This window comes from Equus przewalskii, chromosome X (assembly GCF_037783145.1).
Source record: "Equus przewalskii isolate Varuska chromosome X, EquPr2, whole genome shotgun sequence".
In the NCBI taxonomy this organism is placed as follows: Eukaryota; Metazoa; Chordata; class Mammalia; order Perissodactyla; family Equidae; genus Equus; species Equus przewalskii.
This window is the reverse complement of record NC_091863.1, coordinates 20734349-20760598: the sequence shown is the minus strand read 5'-3', so window position 1 is coordinate 20760598 and position 26250 is coordinate 20734349.

Here is a 26250-nt window from a genome sequence, read left to right as displayed (position 1 = left end):
CCACAGCTAGACAATTAGTCATGTTCAATTCCATTCTCTCTCTCATCTTCTCATCCAGTCAGTTACAAAATACTATCTAAATCTGCCCAAAATGCTGTTCTCTAAATCTAGCCCTCCTTGGTTCTTGTCTAGTCTTTTGCAGATGTGCTTATGGTTTCATAAGACTGGGTTAGATGTTGATGTGGGGGGTAGAAACTAACATGTGTCAAGTAACAGTGGTTTTTCTAAAATTATTTCATTCTGTTTTTCAAGCAATCACGTAAAATAGGTATTATTTTTTTCCCACTCAATAGAAGAAGTATCTACAGTTCAGACAAACCAGCTACCTTGACCTGGGTCACACCATTAATAAGTACAATAACTGCCAGAGCTGGAATTTCCCACTAATAGCAGGTTATTCATGCTTCGTTTCTTAAGCACTCCAGCAATTAAAAGCCCTTAGGAGGGGGAAAAAAAAACTCGTAGAAAGTATTTCCTCAGGAAAACTGAAGTTATAAATATGCCCTGAAAGGACATAGGTATTGGCATCTTACAAACTTTACGATATCTTAAGAAGATTATGTAGCTGGATTAGATAATGAGATTGTAAACATCTCTCAGTTAAATTGGGCTTTATCTAAAAACAGTTCATTGCTTGCTAGCTCTTGAAAGCCTCTGGTCTTTATAAATCATGATACACAGTGACTTCAGCTAAAGTCCTTACTGAATTTAACCAAGAAAATTCTGCAAAGCAAATAGACTCTCCCTTATGCAGAAGTAGGCACTAATGACTGGCTTACATAGGTGTGTCTAACCTGGTATAGAGAGCGAGGTATTGGAATCTATCTGCTGTATTTCTTGAGCTCTAAAGCAAGCAGACAAGAAGCCGTCTGAACAGTTTATTTCAATACAACTAAGTGAAGTCAGATCGAATCCTCAAATGTAGACCTCATCCACTCCAAGATGCTATAACCCAATCTAGGAATTGACCACCAAGCCCTTAGATGTGCTTTTAATATCAGTTGTGGCCTTACTTCATGAAACAGCGTTTCATGATATTACTTCATGATTAGACTACTGCAGTTTTTTTTCAAGTAATTTTTTTAATAGTTAAAATGAACTATTTTCAGGCTCTTCTCCATGCAAAGCAAAAGAAACAGAAAGACTCTTTTTGATCTGGTGTCTGGTATTAATTTAAATTGAATATTCACTGTTTGAATTTATTGTAGCAGATGTCCTCAGCTACCCAATTATTTTAGCACAATTTGGCACATATATAATTTTAAAAGATCTTGTATCTAGGCGAAGCATTTAATTTCCTACCAAATTAGTCCCTTTGGAACATTACATTGGATGCCATGGTGATTAAAAAAAAGACTCTTTCATAACAGCAAGTTGCTCCAGTAAATACCCAGTACTCTGCACAAAGGGAAGATCTGCATTGATTTCCTCTGTTCTGTATGGTGCAGGTTTCCTTGTTACTAACTATGTGGCTCTTTCTCAGCTCAGACATTTTTAATAACAACGTGTGCTATGCCCTTTTTTCCCTAATTCTGAGTTTTTCTGTTCCCCTGTTTGAAGGAGAAGACATGCTTTTCTTGACCCCAAAAGGACAATGGATGTGGATTGATCCAGAATTCTTTAGCAACGTGGTCAGAAACAAGAATGATCAAAGAACTTTCTCTTTGAAATTTTGCTTAGCAAAATGGCATATACCACAATATGCATTTTTAGTAATTATTTAATATAAGTTAACGTGTCCTAGTTACTGTTGCTGTGTAATAAACCATCCTAAAACTTTTTGGAGTAAAGCAACCATTTTATTCTGTGCATAGATTCTATGGATTAGACATCTAGATAGGGCATAGTGGGGGTGGTTTGACTCAGGTCCATGATGTCTGGGCCCTCAGCTGGCAAGACTCAAAGACTAGGGATGACTTAATGGCTGAGAACTGTAATCATCTGGAAGTTCCTTCACATACATGTAAAGCACACAGGCTGGTGTTACTAAAAGGCTGGGAGCTCAACTGGGAATGTTGACTGAAACACCGATATACAGCCTTTCCTAATGGTTTTGGTTTCTCATAGCATGGTGGCTACTTTTGGAGGGGAAGTATCCTAAAAGAGGGCATGCAGAGGACAAGGATTCCAAGAGAACCAGGTGAAGGATAACCAGGTGACAGAATCTCAGAATTCACATGGCATCATTTCTTCCGAATAGTTATAAGCAAATTGCTAAGGTCAATCTAGAATACATAGATAGTTATTTTGCATATGCTCAAGACTGTTGTAGTCTATATATACCATTATGCATCTCTAAGCTGTTAGGAGGTGCACTGACATTTAAGTAGAGTGGATGACAAAATATTCACCTGTATATTGAAGCTCAACTTTGAATTCTGCTTTGGAATTCTTGATTACATGTCACAAATCTTCTTTATGTTAGGTAGGGTTCTATTGACCTTTTAATGGTCAATTATGGAAGTAGAGTTCTTTAACCTTTACAAGGCAATAGTAAGATTAAAATAAACAATAACAACAGTGAAAAGATAAAAGAGAGGCATATAAATAGGCATTACTGACAAACATCTCCTAGTCATCTGTCTTAGTTTGAGTTCCCCCAAAATTACATATCAAGGAAAGGACTTGGGTGCATGTAGTTTATTTAGGAGGTGATTCCAAGGAGCATAATTTAGGAAGTGAAGAAAGTGAGAGAAGTAAGAAAAGCCAACAGTATGTGAATGGGTTGGTAATTGCTAGGAGTAACTGGGGCTCAGTCTGCCAAGGAGCACCTGAGAAACCAAGAGAACCACGCCTCCGAATCATCTCTCTCTAGATGAATAAGAGGCTGGAACATTTAACCACCTACAACCATACTCATGTTTGAGGACTGGAACCAATCATGTCAGGGACTCCTCGCTTACCCACTGTTCTTGTTTGCAGTAAGTGTTATTCCCTGCTGCCAAGAAAACCCATGGAGAAGAAGAGACACTCAAGCCCTTGTGGTAGGGAGCTGTTACTGTGTGTGAGAACCATTGACCATAGCCACCAGTGGACTCATGTGGGCCAAGAGGATATAGGGTTGGGTATTAACATCTCCTTCATTTTATTTTTTTTCTTTCATAATTATTATTCTATAAATGTATTGCATGCACATAGTTTAAGAACAGCCAATAATCTAAAAGGCTTACAAAAGCAGAGTAGCTGCTTGTTCCACCTTTTTTCCTATCCTCAAACCTGATGCCTCTAGAGGCAACCATTTCCAATTCCAATTCTTAGCATTCTTTTCATCTTTTTACCCCCATATTTGGAAATAATATGTATATCGTAATTTATCGTTATAACTTGTGCATTGCTTTCTTATTATGACAATTGAGAATTTAATATTTTACACCATCCCACCTCCCTCCAATTGACCCTTTCTTCATTTTTCCAATATAATCATATCACAATATGAGGCTAATTCAATATTCATATTATTTTGACCTTACAAAGATTTCCCATTGCTAAGATAGATAATATATAATGATAATAGATCCTTGCTTGTAAAACTTTTGATTTTCCTGAAAAGTATTTTCATTTTTATTTGCTTTATTTTTTATGTACCCATTGTTAATTCTTCCCAAATGCTCTACAGCTTTGTAATATGTGTTTCAGCAATATTGTTTACACAGTTTAATGTAGCATTTCTAATTCCTTTATGGAATTTTCTTTATTGGTCACCCCTACCCACTTCAGTCTTGGCTAGCATACTGTACAACAGTTATCCTGAGATTGAAACAATTGAAAAAATAAAAAAAAAACAATGATTTTGAAGACATTGGACACCATGCGAGAAAGTACGGTGATCCCTGAGTAGCGGGAAACAAACGAAGTGAGCTCTGTGATTAGCCCAAGTTATTGCCTTGAGAGAGTATTCGAGTCACCGTACATGGAGGGGGAGCTCAGGTAGAGCCTGCTAGACTCCTTGAATTTTGGAGATGGAGCTAAGAGTCCAGGGAAAACAAGGTGGCTGAAGTTTGCGAGACAGACTAATGGAAAGGAAAGAGCTGCACAGAGAGAGAATCCAGATCTGCAGAGGGTCCCCCTCAAGTGTTCTTCAGACTACTGATCAGTACTTGCACGTGAGGAAACAACCCCAGACCATGGAGAAAACCACCTGAAAGGATGAGAGGGAACAGCACTCAGATCTCATAGAGGTTCAGGAACAGTGCATGTTCCCACCAACCAGGCTGGAAAAACTCATAATTCATAGACAAAGGTAGATTATTCAGAAGGCTTTTGCTTCAACAGTGGGGAAAATCAACTCCAGACTAAAAGCTGCTCTGATCTGGCCTAGCAAAGCTTGTCTTTGGAGAGCAGGAAAGGCTTAATGGTTGAGAAAAGGCACAAAGGAACTTCTGATATGCTGAGTAACATTCTATTTATGGACCTAGCACACAGTTGTAAGGGTTGTGATATCATTGAGCTGAATATTTTGTAAAGCTGAAAATTAATGAGCTAAACACCCTTTTTAAGAAGTTAAAGAAATGAGAACAAAACAAACCCTAAGAAAAGTGCAAGAAAGAAATAAGAAAGATGATTAATGGTAGAGAAAGCACACATAAAATAGAGGATCAACAAAGCCAAAATTTGTTCTTAGCAAAGACTCGTGAAATTTACAAACTAGTGGTGAGATTGAACAACCGAGAGAGACAGAAAGCACACTAACTGATATCAGGTACGCAAAAGAGTGTGTAACTACAGCTGATGAAAACACTAAAAAAGATAACAAAAGGACGTTTGATCAACTCAGTGACTTTTAATTTGAAAATTGAAATGAAAAGTATTTGAAGAAACATAAATTAACAAGTTAAATGATTTAATTTCACATGCTCCAAATTTCTAGCTTCTGATTAAAACCTAAGATTTTAGGTTTAGATCACATTAGAGGCATAAAGAAGAAAAAAAGATTTCTTTAATTAAAACTTTTTTTTTAATTGTAAGCATAAATGGCCTCCAAACATTTCATTGGGAAGTAAAGAATATTTGAGATTATGGGAAAATGGTGTGGTAGTCAACTTCTAAATTGGCCCTTGCCTCCTAGTATCCACTCCCTGTGGAATCCTTTCCCCTTGTGTTGGTTATTGCCTAGTGAGTTGCTTCTAACAATAAAATACTGCACAAGTGATGGGATGTCACTTCGAAGATTAGGTTATAAAAGACTCTGCTTCTGTCTTACTTGCACTCTCTCTTGCTCTTTCTTGCTCTGATATAGCCAGCTGCCATGTTGTGAGCTGCCTTATGGAGAGGCCCACATGGCAAGAAACTGAGGGAGGTCACTGGCCAACAGCCAGAGAGGAACTGATCCCTGACAACAATGTGAGTGAGCTTGGAAACAGATCTTTTAGTATTTGAGCCTTGAGATGATTACAGCCCTAGCTGAAACTTTGCAGCCTGGAAAAGCCCCTGAGCTGTCATCTGGCTAAACTGTGCCTGGATTTCTGATCCACAGAAACTGTGAGATAATAAATGCTGTTTTAAGACACTAAGTGTTCGGGCAATTTTTAATGTAGTAATAGATAACTAATTTAGAAGGAGAGACCTAAAACTTGCTGAAGGTGACTTCTCTGAGTGGAATATGGCTTCTAAACAACACAGAGGGAAGAAATTGGTAAAATTAGGAGGAAACATGGGGAGCTTCCCAGTGAAGCTTCAGAGATTTCTGATAGTTCCCATTTCACTGGTTGTTGGCATCTGCCATAAACTATTGTCACTAAGTTCCTATGCATTATAAAATACCAATGTCAAAACCAATGTTCTCAGTCTTGCTATAAAACCACTCTATGGAAACCAGTAACAGAAGCAGCAGCTGACATATCAACATGGCATGTAGCAATCAGGAATGGCATGTCACATTTTTAGCAAATTCCACATGTAGCACAAGAGACAGCAGGTAGTGTCCTATCTTTCCAAAAATGCCTACAGCTGTTAATGAAAACAAAATTGTTCCTGTGTTCTGGCTGAAAAGACAGAAATGCCAAATTTATACACATGGCAATAAAGTCATCTAACATCACACACACACATACACAAACTTATTTGATACCTATCAATATGTGTGGTGTGTTGCTTGTGTGTGTGTGTGTTCGTTTCCATAAATATGAAGAAATAAGTGAAGGACCTTTACCAGACTGGAAGAATTTATTCCACAGGAAAGAGGGAGGAAGAGAGAGATTATTAAATTTTCCCATGTATAACTCCTCATATAATAAGTATTAATATTTTTATTATATAAAATAAAAAAGATATTTAAATGTAAATAAAGATAAAATTGCTAGGACTCTGCCTTATTTCTGAGGCTTTTGCTCATACTTGCTTTTGACATGGACTTTAAATATCCTAACTCCTTAGACACACTCAACATAGACAGGTGGTAGAAAAAAAATGTAGCAGGCTTAGGGCAGGCTGGCACACAGAATAGCTATCCAAAGGAAAGTAGTCCTCTTCTGCAGCAGTGTGGACTGGCTTTATTTTATTTGAAATATCTAAAGTCACCCTCCTTAAACCATTTCCTCCAAAAAATTTACTAGAGGAATCAGTCAACAGAATGATAATGACTCTGATGCAATATATTCTCATTTTATTTAAATTTATTCATTGATGTAAGAGGTTAATTCAACTTTTTTTCTACTTCTTGGATTTATTAGGGTTGTGTCCTGTGGCATTAAGTAAAAAGCCATGCAATTGAAAGATTAGAAGGAATTCCACTAAGGATTGAGTTCTAATATGGCATATAACAGCCTGAGAGGAAATATAGGCAATAGACACCAGAGTACTATTTATGGTGTTTTATTCAATTTTAAGTAACTTCAATGGAATATAATGAAATCCAGGTAAGAACTCTAAAATCCGGTGTGTTTTTCTTAAACATTTTGATCCTTGGGGGGGGGGGAGGTTGGTGTTTCTTTTTAATGTTTTCATTTTGTTTTACTTTTCCTACTACTAAGAAATTTAAGTGATTTTTTAATAAACTTTATCATTTAGTAACTATTTTCAAAAATCTGTATGATTTATTTACTAAGAAAATATCTCATAGGATGGCATGTGTCTAGAGTGTCAAGAATTTTCTTAATGATCATCTACAGTAAAAGTCTATTTTTATTTCATCTCATGATGATTCTGAGAGCTCTTTTGGTAAATAAGTAATATATTTAAATGCTGTGACAAGATTTTTATGATTTTAGAACTATTTGGATTTTTCACTTAAACTTTGGTCTCAATAACTATATTTGGGTAGCTTAATTATTATCTATTGCTATATTAAAACGTCCCCCAGACTTAGTGGTTTGAAACAACAAACATCTATTAACTCATAGTTTCTGCAATTCAAGAATTTGGGAGTGAGCTAGCTGTGTGGTTCTGCCTCAGAGCCTCTTACGAGGTTGCAATCAAGATGTTGGCCAAACCTGCAGTCGCCTAAGCCTTGACTGAAGCTAGAGGATCCGCTTCCAAGCTCACTCACATGGCTGTTGTCAGGAGGCCTCTGTTTCTCAAAATGTGAGCCTCTCCATAGGATTGCTCATGACATGGCACCTGCCTTCCTCCTAGAGCAAGTAATCCCAGAAAGAGAGAGAGTAAGTGGGAAGCCACAGTGCGTTTTGTGACCTTTAGAGTCCAAAGGTACACACATCACTTCCATTTTATTTTATTTGTTACACAGGCTAACCTGAAACAGTGTGGAAGGGGTCTACACAAGGGTGTGAATAGCAGGAGGTGGGAGCCATTGGGCACCATCTTAGAGGCTGGTGACCACAGATAACGTATGTCAGGGCTTTATAAGACATGCAGAGCCACTAGGAGTGATACAGAATAAGGGATCCATTCCAGTATTATACATTATGCTAGTGCGGAAGTTGATTCAACAGTCTATATAACGCTCTTGTTTCTGCATCGTGTGTTGTGCCTGAAGTTAGTGGGGCCAATGGTCAAGATGGAAGGATGGACTTGAAAGGGGAGAGAACAAAGGCAAACTGAAATTCACAAGGACAAACTGGGCAAATTGAAACCTATGAGGACAAATTGGGAGAAATACAGACAAACCAGAATGTATGCCTGTCTCTCCTCAGCTCCATCTTTCATGATGTGGGTGGCTGCAGGATCAGCTGGGCCCCCTCATCATAGAGCTGCTCCAAAACCTGGTCCAGGCTTAAGAGAAGAAGGATGTGACAATTTAAAGAGCTGCATGCCTGGCTGCCAACCCACACCACCATGGTAAGCCAGCACAGGACAACCAGCAGCAAGAGGCCCTGCCTTTTATCATCCTTTAGAGCATACCAATGTCTGTGCCTTCATTTCTGCCTTCGAAATAGCACATACATTTTCACTGAAGCCTATATCAACCTGGAAATATATAGCAAAGGGAATTCACAGAACATAGTTCCAGTTAACCTAGGTTAACACAATAAAAGCCATTACAGACAAGAAAAAATAATAAAGGGAGCAGAACAAGAACATAGCTATTTTTCCTGAGCATATTTTTAAAAGAGCCTTCTCAACAAATGTTTACGAAAATATCCATAGTTTATCACAGTGTATTGTTTATTCAGTTTACACAGTTTATTTAATGTATAACTGAAATTCACTGAGAATAGAATTTAAATTTCTGACCAAAAAAATAAAAAATATATATACTTTTGTAAGTATATGGTGATGAATGTGTTAATTAACTAGATGGAAGGAATCCATTTGTAATGTATACATATATCAAATCATCACAAGGTACCTTTTAAATATCTTACAGTTTTCTCAATTACACTTCAATAAAGCTGAAGAAAAAAAAGAAAATATGTTGGTATGATGTGTCAAAAGGTAAAATCTTTGTTATGTGCTCTCTCTCCCTGATGATGGCAGTTAAGGGGAAGATTTTAAGTGGATGTCACAGGAGTGGATGGAAGTATTTGGAAACAAGCAGACTAAGAGAGGAAAGGAGAACTGAGCACACTAAAAGGAGGTGCTGAAGTTTTGAACTCATCCAGTTAGGAAATAGCTGTTTAGGGCAGCTGGTCTCAGTCACAGAGTAAGTGATCTGTAGATGTGTGGAAGAGAAAAGAGCTGAATTACACCTAGGGAGGGTCAGGAATTGCACACAGTCTAAAACGTAGCTTTTTACTAACTGACAAGAAGCCAAAACGAATTGAGCATACAAACATGTGGCTTGCGAAATTAGTGATTTTGTCCAGATCATTAAAGAACACATATCCTTATGAAACTGTACAGTTTACAAGTGCATTATTATATCATGTGATCATCACCACAGATGTGCCTGTTTTGGAGGTCAGGCATTAATCTCCTCTGCATCTTATGGATATTACCTGAGTGTGAAAAACTTAAGATAAGTATTCAGGGTCACAAAAATCATGAAGCTAGAAGTGGACATAATCATGCATTAAATATGGTTTTCCGAGGCTAATATACCCCCTTTTTAGGGTATTAAATCCATTTTATTAAGTAATGAAAGACTCACAGGATACTTATTCTGTGCCTCCACTCTTGCCACATACCAGGAAAAGAATTAAGATCTTACATTAATTTAATATTTAATTTGACTACCACAGGAAGTAGCCAAATGTACATACTCTATTTTGTGTTTTTTTTTTTTTTTTTTTTTGTTAGCTCAGATTGGCCCTGAACTAACATCTGTTGCCAATCATCCTATTTTTGCTTAAGGAAGATTGTCCCTGAGCTGACATCTGTGCCTATCTTCCTCTATTTTGTATGTGGGATGCTGCCACAGGATGGCTTGATGGGCGGTGTGTAGGTCCACACTGGGGATCCAAACCTGCAAATTCTGGGCTGCGGAAGCAGAGCACATGAACTTAACCACTACACCACCAGGGCAGCCCCTACACACTCTATGTTTTTTAATTGTATGGATTTTGTTCCGATTGTAAGTTATTGTACATGGATATAACAGTAAAGGAAATACTTCCCTATAACATCAGCTCTTTCACTTTTCAACCTTCCTGTCCAGTCCTTGTCCATATGAATCCATACGAAGATGTTACGTAGCACTGACAACATTTCATATCCTGCTTCTGTGTCTTAGTATTATATCATGAAATAATATGTAGATTTCCATTATCTGTTAGGTGCTTCTAATGGCTACTAATATTCCATCATGTACTCACACTTACTCATAAACTTATTCCTTATTTTCTGATAGATAGTCACAACCTAAAGGAATAATCATTTTGTTTTTGTTACTGGTTACTTAAAAATATACCCAAAAGTAAAGCCAAAACGCTCTTAGTTAATTAGCTTGGAAGCCTTTTAAAATGATCGTTACCACGCTTTCATTTTTCCATGTGCAATGTAAAGGTTAAGCAGATGCAATGCGTATTTACTAAAAGTATCTCCTTATATTTATTTTTATGTTGAAAATATTTAGTCATTAGCTGTAGCAGAATCTCAACCCAACCACTTTCAGATAGTCAAGATTCTCTCTAAATATTAGCAGCACCAGTCCTAATATCAATAATGTCATCATGTCCTAGTGAAATCTCCAGTCTTCTCTTTTGACAAGTTTGCTGAAAGACATCCATTTCTTTTCTTCTCCATTGCTGGGAAGAGTATACACAGATCATATAACAAGGTCTACACCACATCGATTCATGGCACAAAAAACCTGGACAAAAGTCATAACCTTGAGTTTATCAAGTAGGTCCTCCTTTAAGAGGGAAAACAAGCACGTTCCCTCTATGATTTCAGCTTGCAGAAAATTCCACATGTTCACTTTCAGGTTTTCCAGAAATGACTTTTTATAAGTATCACTGAGCTTGATGAGGAACATTTGAGTATCTAGAGGAGGATGGATGTCTGGACCATTGTGTCACCTGGGAATGGCTGAAAGAGAAAAAAGTCTTGAGTTCCTCAGAGTGACAAGGCTTAGATTGCTAATCACAGTTTTTATTTTATGAAATAGCACACCTGCAGAAACCAGTGTAGCATAACCACAAAGAGGGAGTCAACTTGCCAGAGAAAAACTCGTTTTCTAAAGCAGGAATTTTGTGTAAAGTTATCTGTTGGGTGCAGTTTTATAATAAAAGTACCTTCAGAGAGGTCCATTTCCCCTGTATTTTTTGATGCAGATTTTCATCCAGTTCTTTATCTAGGAATCACACAGCATGAAGATGCTCACAAAATGTCTTCACTGTAAATGCATCTCCTACAAAAAGAAGAGGTTTCGTTTTCCTTGCAGACTGCTTTTGCAAGCTCTTAAAATGGCTGGGATATCTTTTGCTCCATTACTAACATAATAGATTTTTTTAAATCTTGTTTTTCATTTGTATTTCTTGGATTGTTCCAAATGATCTATATACTCCATGAAGTTAGGACCTTTTGGTGCTTTTCTTTAATAGGTAATCCCAGTACCTAAAATTGTATCTGGCATGTGGTACTGCTGCGGTGGGTTGACTGGCTTCAACTGGGCATATCCAAGAGGGGGTATCTGGAATGATAAGAGGTTGGCAGTGCCTCTCCTTCTAGCTGTCTGGTTGAACTTCTCACATGGTGCCTCATGCCACCAAGAACCTCTCTCTTTTAAAAACTAAGCTATAGAATCATCTCACAAGGTCATTTAGCATTTTGCAAATTGGCTCTAAAAGAATCATTGATTAACTTGAGGTAAAACTGAAAATATATAGGATGATTATTGTATCACGTAAGATATAGTAATTCAAAGAAAACAAATGCACTAGTGTTCTGTGATATTTTTCCATAAAACAAATCTGAGCTGCAATGGTAGATTGATAAAAGAATCGAATAAAATATTACACTTTTTTATTAAAGTGCCGTGGGGTTGTGAATGACATATACTTATTGTGTAATACAGAGCTTGTTTTGAATTAATAGGAATAGCAAAGGTAATTTTTAAAAGCATCTAATTTTAATATATTATTTTTAAGTTTGTTTTCAAAGTATTACTTTTCAGAGGCCAATAGCACACAAATGCTGACAGTGGAAGAGTACCTTCTGGATATCTTTCCCTTCAATATGGTATTTTACTAAATAGATATTTTCCCCTTAGAACTTCTCAATTGCAGAAGTAAAACAAAATATTGATTCTAGATTATAACAATATGAGAACAAACCACTGTCTGTGGCTACAGAATAATTGGAATATAACTCCTTTAAAGGAGGATTGTAAAGCCGACATTAGCAGCTAGAGCACTGATACCATTGTGTTTCAAAGCACTAGGAAAATGCAGAAAATTGTGATAATTGCTATTTCTCTTTTTACAAAATCACAACACTCAGTCAACAAAGCAGAGCAAATTATTGCAAGGCCTAGTTTCATTGACTATCCTCTATATTTCAACACGTTTTCATTAAGAAAGATCTTTTTAAATATTATTCTCTTAACATTGACAATCAATTTAGCTTATATTTAGATTTGGCTAGATCCATTTCCCCTTACCACCGCCAACCCAAGGATCTAGGGATTAATATGTCTGGGTTCACTTGATGTTATAGTTCTAAAATTAATGCTCCAGTGGTCCATAAGCTACAGTCAACACAGTGCATTTATTATTAGACCAACCACTATCTTTGAGAAAATATGAAATTTAAAAGTATAGGCCAGCCTGGTGGCGGCCGCAGCAGTTAAGTGCGCACGTTCAGCTTTGGTGGCCTGGGGTTCGCAGGTTCGGATCCTCGGTGTGGACACAGCACCACCTGGCGAGCCATGCTGTGATAGGCGTCCCACATATAAAAGTAGAGGAAGATGGGCACGGATGTTAGCTCAGGGCCAGTCTTCCTCAGCAAAAAGAGGAGGATTGGCAGCAGTTAGCTCAGGGCTAATCTTCCTCAAAAAAAAAAAAAAATCCATCTCACCCATCACTTGTTAAGATTTTTTAAGATATATAATAACTACTGTTGATGTGTAGATTGGACACATCCATACACTGTTGGTGAGAATATCAATTGAGGCAATATGCTGGGCAGGAAAAAGGTGATTTAGCAGGATCTAGGAAAATAAAATAAAATGAATACAACTTAAAGTCTCCTGTTTTACTTTCAGAAATCTATCTTTCAGAAACAAGTACACACAATTGTATGTGGGTTTTTTACTATACCATTTTTTAGTGAAAGTATGGAATTAAGTTGATTATCAATTCAAATGAGAGTGGTCAAGTAAATTATGATAAATTCAAACAATGAGATACTTTGTAACCATTTAAAGGAATAAGGTACATCTATAAATTCTTATCTGGAAAGATATTCACAATGTATTAACGAGAAAAATTCAGTTGAAGGGAAATATGTATAGCATAATCTGGTTTTCATCTTTATTTCATATTCTAAAGTATATGCATATATATACATATGTGTATATAAATATATGTACTTATATATGTATATTTAAATATAGGAAGTAAATCTTATTGATACAAAATGAATTGTAATATTGACCATCTATTTGAAGAAGTAGAGCAGGGCATTTTTTCTCCTTAACTTCAATTACCTTAAAAATATTCCATGGAATTCTGGGTTATTTTAAACTTTATTTTATATTTTCTAAATACTAAAAAAAGAATATTGGCATTCATTTGTGAAGAAGATTTTAAAGTTTCATTCTATAATGTCTCCCACTATACCATACAAAATCTAGTAGAATGAAAATACGAATTACAATTTTAAAGTGAAAAAGTCTTAGAACTACTGTTAAATGTCTTTTTTAATTAGAGTGTTTGTTTATCTACAATACCTACCCAACAGTTAAGTGTTGTCCCATTTACTAGCCAAACTAGTACAGTGATCCTGACATTTATCCATTCTAGATCTCCTTATGACTGGATCATTCCAATACTTCTCTGTATCTTAAATTGTGGCAGTTTATAAATATGCTTCCCATTGAGAGATGGGGTCAATTTCCCCTCCCTTGCATCTGAGAAAACTTGTAACTGCTTTGACCAATAGAGTGCAGAGGACCTGATGCTATGTGACTTCCAACACTAGATCATTAAGAATCCAGGCACTTTGTAAAAAGAATGACTAACCTGGGACCACCATGCTAGGGAGACCACTTTAGATGTTCCAGTCCACTACCCTAGCTAAGCTCCTAGCTGAAAACTAACATGAACTACCAACCCTGTGAATGAGCCATTTTGGATGTCCAGCCAAGCTGAGACTTCAGGTGACAGCAGCCCCACCTGCCACATGAGAGTTCCCAAGGAAGAACCACTCAGGAAGTACTTCCATAATTCCTGACCCACAGATTCATGAGCAAAATGAAACAACTTTTTTTGTTTTATTTTTGTTTTATAACAAAATAAAACAAGTTTTACTTCACTGCATTTTGAGGGAATTTGTTGCATAGCAATAAACAACCAGAACATAAACTCATTGAAAAGTCTAAGACAAATAAATACTTGATAGAGAGTTCCTCCTTTGGGACCTGCCTCTTTAAGATCAGTTGGAATGCAAATCCCAATCTTTTCCAATTTCTTAATTTTCATTATTTATATGGGAGAGTACTCAGTTTAGTCCAATCAATTTTTATAAGAGACAATCCACTTTGGATTCTTTAGCTAATATTCTACATGAGGATCAAGTTGGCTTAGGCAAAGTTATTCCAATATTTACCTATATTTTATTCTTTACCACCCCATGGAGAAATCTATTAGACTCTGAATATGGTCATGTTTTACTGTTCTTTTCTCAACCTTTCACTTTCTGTAAAGGATATACCGTACCAATTCAATATTGGCTCCCAGCTACTTATGCTTCTATCAATTTCTGCAAAAGTCAAAATGATTGAGAAATTTACTATTGTCAGACTTACTAATAATTCATAGCGGAATAAAACAGTGATGTATTCTGCCTAGCTCTCTTCTTTTTCACATTTATATTTCTGACTGAAAACCATTCTGAATGTGCTAGCTGTATTTCCTATCCATTGAGGTGAACAGCAGAATGGATATTTCCCCCATAGTATAATGCTATGGTCTTTTGCGCTGCTTGCTTTATAATTATCATCAGAAAGAATGACTTATACCCAAAGATTCTAAAACAAAAATCATTTTTGACACAAATTCACAAACATTGCTTATATCTAACAACCTTCTGCAATAGGTCAAATCATTTTATTCAGGAATATAATTTGCAAGAAGATTATTTGGGGAGATTCATTAGCTGTTACAATAATCAAAATTAGATAGATGATTGATGAATATTTTTATATTTTATGGTCATGGACGTTGATTGGTTACATATGCATTAAATATTTGCCAGACTAAAATTATTGTGATTTTGTTTTATGCAATAGAACTTTGGCAGCCTAAATTTCTGTCTATCTTTGTGTGAAAAAAAGACTCAGTGCGTTGTGTCAAGGAAAGTGTTGATCCTGACTGACATTGCTTGGCCCACTTTTATGCACAGGTGGAGTTGCCATATATACAGGCAGTTTTCCAGTTTAGGCTACTCAATTTTTGTATAAGATGTCACATAATGTTTTACTCATTTACAAATTATATAGGTTTGTTTAAATTCAGCTATAGAGCATATCTTCATGTTGTGTTCCTGAAGGAGAATATAACGTTAAATGTCTTTATTGGTCATATTCTATTAAAAGGACAAATGGAAAAAGATTTATAAAAGAGTACCTGAAGGCTATGCATAACATTTATTTCACTAGATTCTAAAGCCTGCAAAGCTGCACTGTCCAATACTGTAGCCACTGTGGCAATTGAGCACTTGAAATGTGGCCAGTCTCAGTTGAGATGTGTTATATGTGTTCATTAACACATTTGAAATCCATTGCATATCAAAGACTTAGTACAAAAAATGTAAAATATCACGTCATTAAAATTTTATATTGATTACATGGTTAAATGATAATATTTCATATTTATTGGATTAAATATGATATGTCATTAAAATTAATTTCATGTATGTTACTCATATCTGAAGCTTCAATTAATATATCTACTATATCACTGCTCTAAAGGTAATTCCTGAATTAAAACATGAGAGGATTGAGTTCAGGCACCACAAGAGTTTTGAGCCTTCATGGAATCATCATTGTATTTTTCTTGGTTTTACTCATACTACTAAGCTTTTTTAAAAAATTGCATTTTTTAGGGTGGTTGTTGAGGATAAACAACCACATTCCATAGGGCACCCTTATGAGGACTATATCAGTCAGCATAGGCTAGGTTATACTGCAGTAAGAAACAACCTCCAAAATCTCAGTGGCTTGAAATAACAAAAGTGCATGTCTCCCCTCGGCTTCCTGTTCATCACAGGTTGAAGGGAGGGTGCCCTGTTCATTGTAGTCACTCAAAGTCTTAGACAGTTGGGGCATCCACCATCTGGAATGTTGCTCATCTCTTGAGTCAAAGGGAAGGAGATCTCTATGGGATTTCACACTGACAATTAAATACTTACAGCCCAGAAGTAAGTCATGTCACTTACACTAAAAACTCATTCATAACAACTAGCTATATTATTCCATTCAAAGTTAAGCAGTCAAGGAACTTCAGGCTCCCACGTACTCAGGAGAGGAGAAATAGCAAAAAGCAGCAGTAATGATTATCACAATGGCCCATCAAAGAAATTTCTCTCATGCCTCAATATGAAAACAATAAAGTACTGAAATTTGTTGTTGTTTTTATATATCTATTTGTTTAAAAATACTAGAGCGGTGCCGGCCCGGTGGCGCAGCAGCTAAGTTCACATGTTCCGCTTTTGCTGCCCGGGATTCGCCGGTTCGGATCCCGGGTGCGGAAATGGCACCGCTTGGCAAGCCATGCTGTGGCAGGTGTCCCACATATACAGTAGAGGAAGATGGGCATGGATGTTAGCTCAGGGCCAGTCTTCCTCAGTAAAAAGAGGAGGATTGGCAGCAGATGTTAGCTCAGGACTAATCTTCCTCAAAAACAAAAAAAAACTAGAGTATTTTACCTTGTAATACTTGTTACTAATCATGTTTTCCTATTTGTTTTGGCTGATATTAAATTGACAAGAACTCTTGGACTTTTTATTGTTCTGCCTTTAGCTTCCCTTCTTCCATATTTTCTCATCTATTTATTTTAATCTTGTTATGTCACATACTTCTCTGCAAAATTTTGAAATCATTTTTGGGGAAAAACAATTATGTGCACACTTATACATGAGAGAGAAAGATTTTAAGATAAATTATTAGTAAATAATTGCTACATTATGATATGTAAAATTACACTAAATAATACTCATCATGATAAGTTTAATAATTAAAGCTCCAATTCATAGTGCTCAGGGTCTTAAATGTTTACTGATAGTGAATTTACCTATATACTCCAAGAAAAAAGTGTTTTTCTTCTCAATAGTTAGCTCCTCATTATTCTTATTCATTATTCTATCCCAAGGGAATGATCAAATTGTTCACTTTTCTGTTTAAAGAGAGAGATTTCATTTTTTGTTTCACTCAATGTGTATATATAGTACTTGAGAATGAAAATTCAATTATTTTATGAGTGAATAGAAATAAATTGAATGTTAAAGAATATTAAGGAATTGGAGTGAAATTTACTTAAGTGGTTCATGCAAATACAGTTAAACTTGACTTCAATGCTGGTTTTGAGGTCAAATCTCACACTTACCTGTGATAACAGTTATATCCAAAAATATGATGTATAATTGTGATATATTTTATTCAATTCTTAGTGTTAATTTCTCTAAATAATTTTGATAACGTCTACCGCATAGAGTTAACATATAAAAATGGTTTTAAAATGTCCCTCTAACCCTATAAGCGTGCATCAATGGCATTTGAAAACATCAACACATATCTTTAAATGACTAACTTTTGTTTATAAAATTGCTTCATTGAAATCAATAAATGTATTAGACTTTCAGAAAGAAAACTTGTGGAGAGATTGTCAGATTTCCTGTAATTCAAAGGATATCGGCCACCCCTGCAAATATAGGAACTTTAGTTCCTTAAATGTGTGCTAATTAATATGCATGAGACTTCCCAGATACTAGCTCCCCTGTGATCATAAAAAATCAGGGGCAATTATGAAGCAGTACTTCCATTTCTTAATCTTACTTAATAACTCATCTTTCTATATCTAATATTGATCTCATTTTTACTAAGGAAGTAGAAACATCAGTATGAAGTTATTTGTATGAGACTACAGCTCAGTCAACAGTTCAGGGCTAGGGAAATAAATTTTAAGTCATGAGTTGGTTCTTGTAGCAGTCAGTTTGTATTATATTATGCTACAACCCCAAACAACCCCAACATTTCAGTGGCTTACCAAAACAAAATAGTTTATTTCCTGCATATGTTATTTGTGGAAAGAGAAACAGCTGTGGCTCGGCTCGGCTTTGCTCAGCAGCCCTGCTGTCCGTGTCTTCGTTCTCTGCTTCAAAGCAGAGAGAAAATGAGGAAAAAACTTTGTGGAAACACACACTCACTCTTTAGGTGCCTATTCACATCTCCTTCGTCACTGCAAGTCATATGGAATAAAAAAGTATACTCTGCTCACGGGGTACCACGAGATGTCATACATTAATAGTCAGCAATAAATAATCCTCTCGGTGGCAAAGGAGAAGTGAACATTTGGGAACAATTATTCAGTCCACATCATATAAGGATGTAATAAAGTTGGGGAATAGAGAAGGGCAGAGTAGTGACTCTGGTGTACTCCAACATGAAGGTCAAGCATAAAAAAGGAGCTGGCAAAAGAAGGAATAAAAGACTAAGAAAACCATGTGGGGCTTGGGATTAAGGCCAGGGGGTTTTTCAAATAGGAGAGTGTGGTCAAATGCATTTGGTGCCCCCAAATAATCTAATGAAAGGATGATATGCATATTTTTCCACTGTATTTCTCAATATGAACAAGTCTGGCATCCTCAAAAAGTACATTTTAAATATCATGTTGAAAGTGAGAGTACAATAAATTCAGGAGTGAATGGGGATTTCTGGTTCTGACGTAAAACAACCTTAATTAACATAAAACTCCTCACATGCTAGAAACTCCTCAAAATCTCAGGTACAGTATAACAACAGCAAAATATATTGTTGAACTTGTAAGAAAGAAAGGAAAGTGCCAGAAACAAGGAAGAAATGAAAAGATAGGGCCATAGCACTGAGCTGGTTGTTATGGAGGTGATAGGGACCAGGGAAACAGCTTGATAGAACCTATAAACTCATTTTAAGGCTAAGGCTTGGGTTTTTAAAGGTTACCAAGATATAGGAAAAAATGCCTTGCGTGACATGAGGTTAGAAGTTAGGAAAGATGCCCCTAAATCAACATAGAATCAAAATCAGCTAGAAACAAAATGCCCCATAAAAAATTAAAAACATAGCTATGGCAAAAATGTTATGACTTGGTAGTTCTGGCTGATGGGTGCCTAGATATCATGTTATTATCCGAACTCTTCTGTCTCTTTGAAATATTTCATATCTAACGTGATGCTAGTTGGGAAGTGTTGACAGAGACGTTGAAATACAATAGTTATCAGACAACAAAGTGAGAGTTGTGAGAGACACCACGTTCAGGTTGTCAAGGGAAATATCAAAAAATATCTAAAATATATCTACATATATCCCAAAATAAGGTTCACGACTTAAAAAAATAACAAAAAAACCCTCCTCATTCCCCGGTAGGATAAGGATGGAGAAAGAGGAAATGGGTAAGGATCTGTGAAGAGATTTCTTTGGGAGAGTTGCTGCTGTTTTGGGAGTCCGTGCCTTCTTCCTCCGCAGCGGGAGAGGAGTAGGGGTGCCACTTCCCCACCGCAAACCTGTTGAGAGTAGGCTTTGAGGGAACATCTCTGAAAGCTTGATATGTATTCCCTGCACTTAGCAAAGGCGATGGACTGGTGTCTGGTACAGCCTGGAGACTCTTCAGACAAGTCTGGCTATTTGCTGGAAGCAGTAGGGCAGAGAAAGAGAATAGAAAGTTATTTTGCACAAAGAATTAACTTCTCCTAGTTAGACCTGTTTTAAATGAATACCACCCCTATTGGGACTCCCACAGTGTCCTGTGGAGTGGATCCCCTAGATAAAAAGAGACTGAGGGAGAAGGAGGCAGCAGTGACTTGCTGTCGGAAGAGTCCAGTAGGGGAGCCTCCAGAGAGGCCTTGAAACTTGAGAGAAGTAGTCAACAGTTTTACACCTGTCCACAACAGGGCACTAGTGCTAGATGACAATTGCATTTGTCATAGAAAACTTCTTTCACATAAGTCTCTCTTCCCCTGGGTCTTAATATGCACATTGAAAATAAATATATGCATACACATAATACTCTCAGCAAGTTAAGGAAAGAAGTTAAATGCTAAGTAAGGACAGAGAGGGTTAAGAGCCCAAAACCTTTTCCTACTACTAGTTGTCCACCCAAATCACACTCTGACTGGAGAAGGGGAGAAGATTTTATTATTGCCAGGAATTAGATATACTAATTTCTGTGTGCTGCTAATTAAAATGGCCCTAGACTTGTTTCTTAAAGATGATAATGGGGTTTCGATGAAATAAAGAATTGTTTGAATAAGGATGTCAGAGTAAATGAGTAGGAAGGACAAGAAGTTGTGGTTAGAGGGTGCGATGCTTGGAATTGATATTTTGGAGATGCTAAATATTGGTGATACTAAAGTCAAGGGTGTGCACATGAGATTGGGTCGCTAAGATAAGGGATAGATAAAGATCAGATAAGGTATAGGTAAAGTGACAGGTAAAGGTAGAGAGAGGCTGGAAGCTTGGATTGAACATCCACTGAGTGAAGTCAGGTCCTCTGCTGAGCACACACTGATATGGAGTTAGGAGTCCAAGAGAGTTACTGGGGAGGACAATTCCTGTGAAAAAAATGAGGAAACAGCATCTGGCAGCGAAAGCCTTCAGACGGCGATGCATACCTAACACTTGTGAAAGGAAAGAGGCAGGAGAGCACATGGCAGAGAGAAACTCAGACTGCGATGCAGATCTGAAAATGTTTTGGCTAACCTAATAGTTAGCTCTGGAGCAAAGACTGACCATTGGAGGAGTCCCACAATGGTCAGAAAGGGCAAGGGAACTAGTACCCTCACCAGTGGCCATCTCCATGGCTATCACACCCACTTGCACATTGAAATCATCTAGAATAGTGCTAACAGTGGAGAAACAGAGAGAGCCAGGAGCTAAATCTTCATTGTATGGGGTGTGAGAGAGGGCTATGACTGCTAATGAAGTAGATGAAAGCAAAGAAAAGGTATAGCCTAATGGTGTGGGCTGCAAAAGATCTGTGGTTACAAATGAGGAAAATTAAAAAAAAAAAAAGATTGCAAACAGTAATTTGGAGCAAGGGAGAATAGTTACGTGACGTCCCAGAAATGAGGTCACTCGGCTGGGAGAGAAACAAATACAGAAATTAAAATCAGTTTTGTTTTGATCTACTTACGGAAGAAATATTGTTGGAAAGACAGCCAGACTACAGTTAAATCCAGAAGTTGCAGGTTGAGGATATAATGGAATTTGCTCATTAGAGACCTGGAGGCTCGGAGAAACCATAATAGGTTTGGGAGGAGAAGTGATATGGAGAGACAGGATCAGATTAGAAAAAGTGCTAACAGTCACAGGTATGAGAGTCTGGGTGATGACAATAAGAATTAGTCACCTATTGAAAGCAGAGAAAGATGACTAATCAGTTCACGTTTAGCCTTTTGTTCTTAACCCAAGGTGTTGGGAATCTCAGGTATGTTGGGAATCTTGGGGAATGCCTTATAGACTTCTTCCAGCTTCTCGTAAGTACCATAAAACTAGGTGATGAACTCTACGTGGACGCCAGATAAATTGTTGACCCACCAAAGGTTAGATGTTACAGGCTTTTTTTTTTTTTTGCTTGGCAAAAACGTGTCAAAGTAAGAGAGCTACACTGTGGCAGTTCCTTTAAAAAATTCAAATTTGCTTTATTTTAAGATCAAAATAAAACCCTTGCATCCTGTGAATTTGCGAGCCAAGTTTTATATGGAGAATGGTTATTAGGTTGAATTATGAATCACTAAAAATAAAGCTTTACCAAGAAAATGCCGGAACAATCTTAATTGCAGTTCAAAATGTTGACATTTTAATCCTTACAAATACTCTAGTAATATCCTCTTTTCTGTGTATGTAAGCTGGTGGAGCTATTTAAAGGCGTTGGTGTTTATACATTGTAGGTGTGTAGGACCCTTGTGAGAGAAACCCTTGTCAGAACAAAATCATTCATTTAGGCTGGCTAGATAGGAAGCAAGAATGAACAAGTACTCTGATCCAGCTGGTTGTTCCCTCAGAATCATGATTATATGAGTTTTGTAAGTCCAGTACCAGGGGGAGCTAGAAAAGCACTTTCCAGAATTGCTGGTGTTTGGATATATTCCCTAGTTCCACTTCTATGCCTAAAAACACCTTTATTTGCATTTTCTAAAACTTTTACTTAATTCTGCGCCTATACGCATCACACATATTCCCAGTGAATTCTGCTTTTATGTTGCTCTTAATTAAAGCAGTAGTTTTGTTTAATCTCTTCCATCAAAAGGAAATCCAAGGAATAATATAACCTAGTGGATTAGCTAACACTTTGGGCTTCCAGGAAAACATCCACGAAGCCCACTAACTACTGTGTCTTGCTCTTGGAATCAGGCATTTGGAAATAGAAAAATATATATATATCTATATATAGATAGATCTTATACAGACCTATACACATATACAGATATCTATAGCTAGCTAGCTAGCTAGCTAGATAGATATACAGGTTTCCGATTTCCCTTGCAATTGAGTGTTGTATAAACAAAGTTTCAGGAAACAGCAAATAAAATTTGAAAAGATTATCCTAAAAGTATACCATCTGTAAATTTATAGAGTTTAGCTGAAGTGGACATTTCTGATGTTATATGATAACACTGAAAAGGCTGATAATATTTGGTGCATGTCTCCCTTGAATGATAACCTTAAATAATAATTATAAAAAGGGATATCACAATATGCACATACCAAAGCTTCTGGTTCAGTATCTGGGGCTTTCTAAGCTTTGCTTCATTGTCCAATGATAATTCTACACATTTTAGGGTCTCAACTTTTTACAATATTGAGCTCAGTCAATTTTTTTCTTTTATTAAGGGATTTTTCAGTTAAAATATTTTGATTGTGTTTGGTTGTTTTTTAATTGATTTTTTTGTATTTTTAAATAATTTTACATTATCTTGAAGCACAAATTATGTAGAGTGAAATGCACATGCCGTAAATTTATAGTTCAATGGCTTCTTAACATTTTTAATTAATGCACTTTATTTTTAGAACAATTTTAGGCTTACAGAAAAATTGAGCAGACAGTAAAGAGTTTTCCCCCTACACTATCATCTATTATCAGCATCTTTCATTAGTGTGGTATATTTATTACAACTAATGAACCAATATTGATATATTATTAGTAACTAAAGTCTGTAGTTTACATTAAGGTTCACTCTTTGTTTTATGCAGTTCTATCAAATGCATAATGTCATGTATCCACCATTACAGCATCACACAAAATAGTTTCACCTAAAAATCCTCTATGCTTTACCTATTCATCTGTTCCTCCCTCTCCCATGAAACCCCGGCAACCACTGATTTTTTTTTTTTTTTACTGTCTCTGTAGTTTTGCCTTTTCCACAGTGTCATATAGTTGGAATTATACAGTATGTAGCTTTTTCAGATTGGCTTCTTTCACTTAGCAATATACATATAATGTTCCTTCAGTCTTTCATGGCTCTGACAGTTCATTTGTTTTTTTAATTGCTGAATAATATTCCTCCGTATGGGTGTACCACGGTTTGTTCACTCATTCACCCTCTGAAGGACATCCTAGTTGCTTTCAGTGTTTGGCAATTACAAATAAAGTCACTATAACCAGTCATGTACAGGTTTTGTGTGGACCTGAGTTTTCATCTCAATTGGGTAAATATGTAGGAGCAGGACTGCTGGATCATACCGTACGACAATGTTTCACTTTGTACAAAATTGCCCAAATGTCTTGCAAAGTAGCTGTACCATTTTGCATCCCCACCAGCACTGAATGAGAATTCCTGTAGCTCAACGGCCTTGTCAGCATTTGGTATTGACAGTTGTTTAAATCTAAACTATTTTAATAGATGTAGTGGTATCCCATGGTTGTGTTAGTTTGTAATTCTTTAATGACAAATGATGTTGAGCATCCTTGTTATGCTTATTTGCCATCTGTATATCTACTTTGATGAAGTGTCTATTAAGATCTTTTGCCTATTTATTAATTGAGCTGTTTTCTTATTGTTAGATTTTAAGAATTCCTTGTATATTTTAGATATAAATCCTCTACCAGATATGAGCTTTAAAATTATTTTCCCCTAGCCTCTGGTTTGTCTTTTCACTGTCTTAACAGTATCTTTCACAGAGAAGATGTTTTTGACGTCAATACATTCCAACTTATCAACTTTATTTCTTTAATGGGTCATGCTTTTGGTATTATAGCTGAGGAATTACAGCCAAACCCAAGGTCACCTAGATTTTCTCCTATCTTATCTTATAGAAGCTTTTTTAGTCTGTATTTAACATTTAGGTCTATGATCTACTTTGAGTTAATTTTTGTGAAAGATCTAAGATCTGTGTATAGACTCTCTTTTTTTCATGTGGATGTCCAATTGTTCCAGTACCATTTGTTGAAAAGTATCCTGTGTCCATTGAATTGCCTTTGCTCCTTTGTTAAAATTCAGTAGACTATTTTTGTGGGGGTCTATTTCTGGGTTCTCTATTCTGTTCCATTGATCTATTTGTGTATTCTTTTGCCAATACCACATTGTTATAGTTATTGTAGCTTTCTAGTAAGTCTTAAGTCGGGTAGTATCAGTCTTCCAACTTCGTTCTTCTTCAGTACTGTGTTAGCTATTTTCGGTCTTTTGCCTTTCTATATAAACAATAGAATCAGTTTGTCAATATCTACAAAAAAACGCAGTGAAATTTTGACAGATTGAATTGTGTCTATAGATTAACTTAGGAAGAATTGACATTTTAACAACATTGAGTCTTCATATCCATAAACATGGAATATCTTTCCATTTATTTTGATCTTTGATTTTTTGGTCAGAGTTTGATAGTTTTCCTCAGATGGATCTTGTACACATTTTGATAGATTTATACCTAAGCATTTCTCTTTTCTTGGTGCAACTATAAATGGCATTGTGTTATTAATTTCAAATTCCAATTGTTAATTACTAGTACATTAGAAAGCAATCGAATTTTATATATTAAGCCTGTATCCTGCAACCTTGCTATAATTGCTTACTTGCTCTGGGATTTCTTCTTGTCAGTTCTTGGGATTTTCTCTATGTTATCTGCAAACAAAGATAATTTTATTATTACTTTCCCTGTCTGCATAGCTTTTATTTACATTTATTGTCTGATTACATTAGCTAGGACTTCCAGTACAATGATGAATGGGAGCAATGAGAGAGGACATCCTTGACTTGTTCTTGATCTCAGGGGAAATCATCTAGCCTCTCACTATTATGTATGATATTAGCTGTAGGTTTTTGTAGATGTTCTTTATTCTGTTTTATTTTTTATTTTTTGAGGAAGAATAGCCCTGAGCTAACATCTGCCACCGATCCTCCTCTTTTTGCTGAGGAAGACTGGCCCTGAGCTAACATCCATGCCCATCTTCCTCTATTTTATGTGGGATGCCTGCCACAGCATGGCTTGACAAGCAGTGTGTAGGTCCACACCTGGGATCTGAACTGGTGAACCCCAGGCTGCCAAAGCAGAACATACAAACTTAACTGCTGCACCACCGGGCTGGCCCTTGTAGATGCTCTTTATCAAGTTGAGGAAGTTACCATTTACTCTTAGTTTGCTGAGATACATATATATGTATAATGGAATTTTTCTTCTTTAGCCTGTTGATGTGATGAATTTCACTAATTAATTTTCTAATGTTGAAATAAGCTTGCAAAACTGGAATAAATTCCACTTGGTCATGGTATATGATTCATTTTATACATTGTTGGATTCATTTGCTAATTTTTTTTTGAGGATTTTTGCATCTAATATCATGAGCGATGTTGGTCTGTAGTTTCCTTTCTTGTAATGCCTTTATCAGGTTTCATTATTAGGGTAATGTTGGCCTCATAGAATGAGTTAGGATTTGCTATTTCTTCTTGCAGTTTTATCAGTTTTTCTCACATATTTTGACAATCTGTTGGTAGGTGAATGCAAGTTAAGGATTGACATGTCATCTTGGAGAATTGACCCCTTTATCATTATGTAATGCCCCTCTTTAT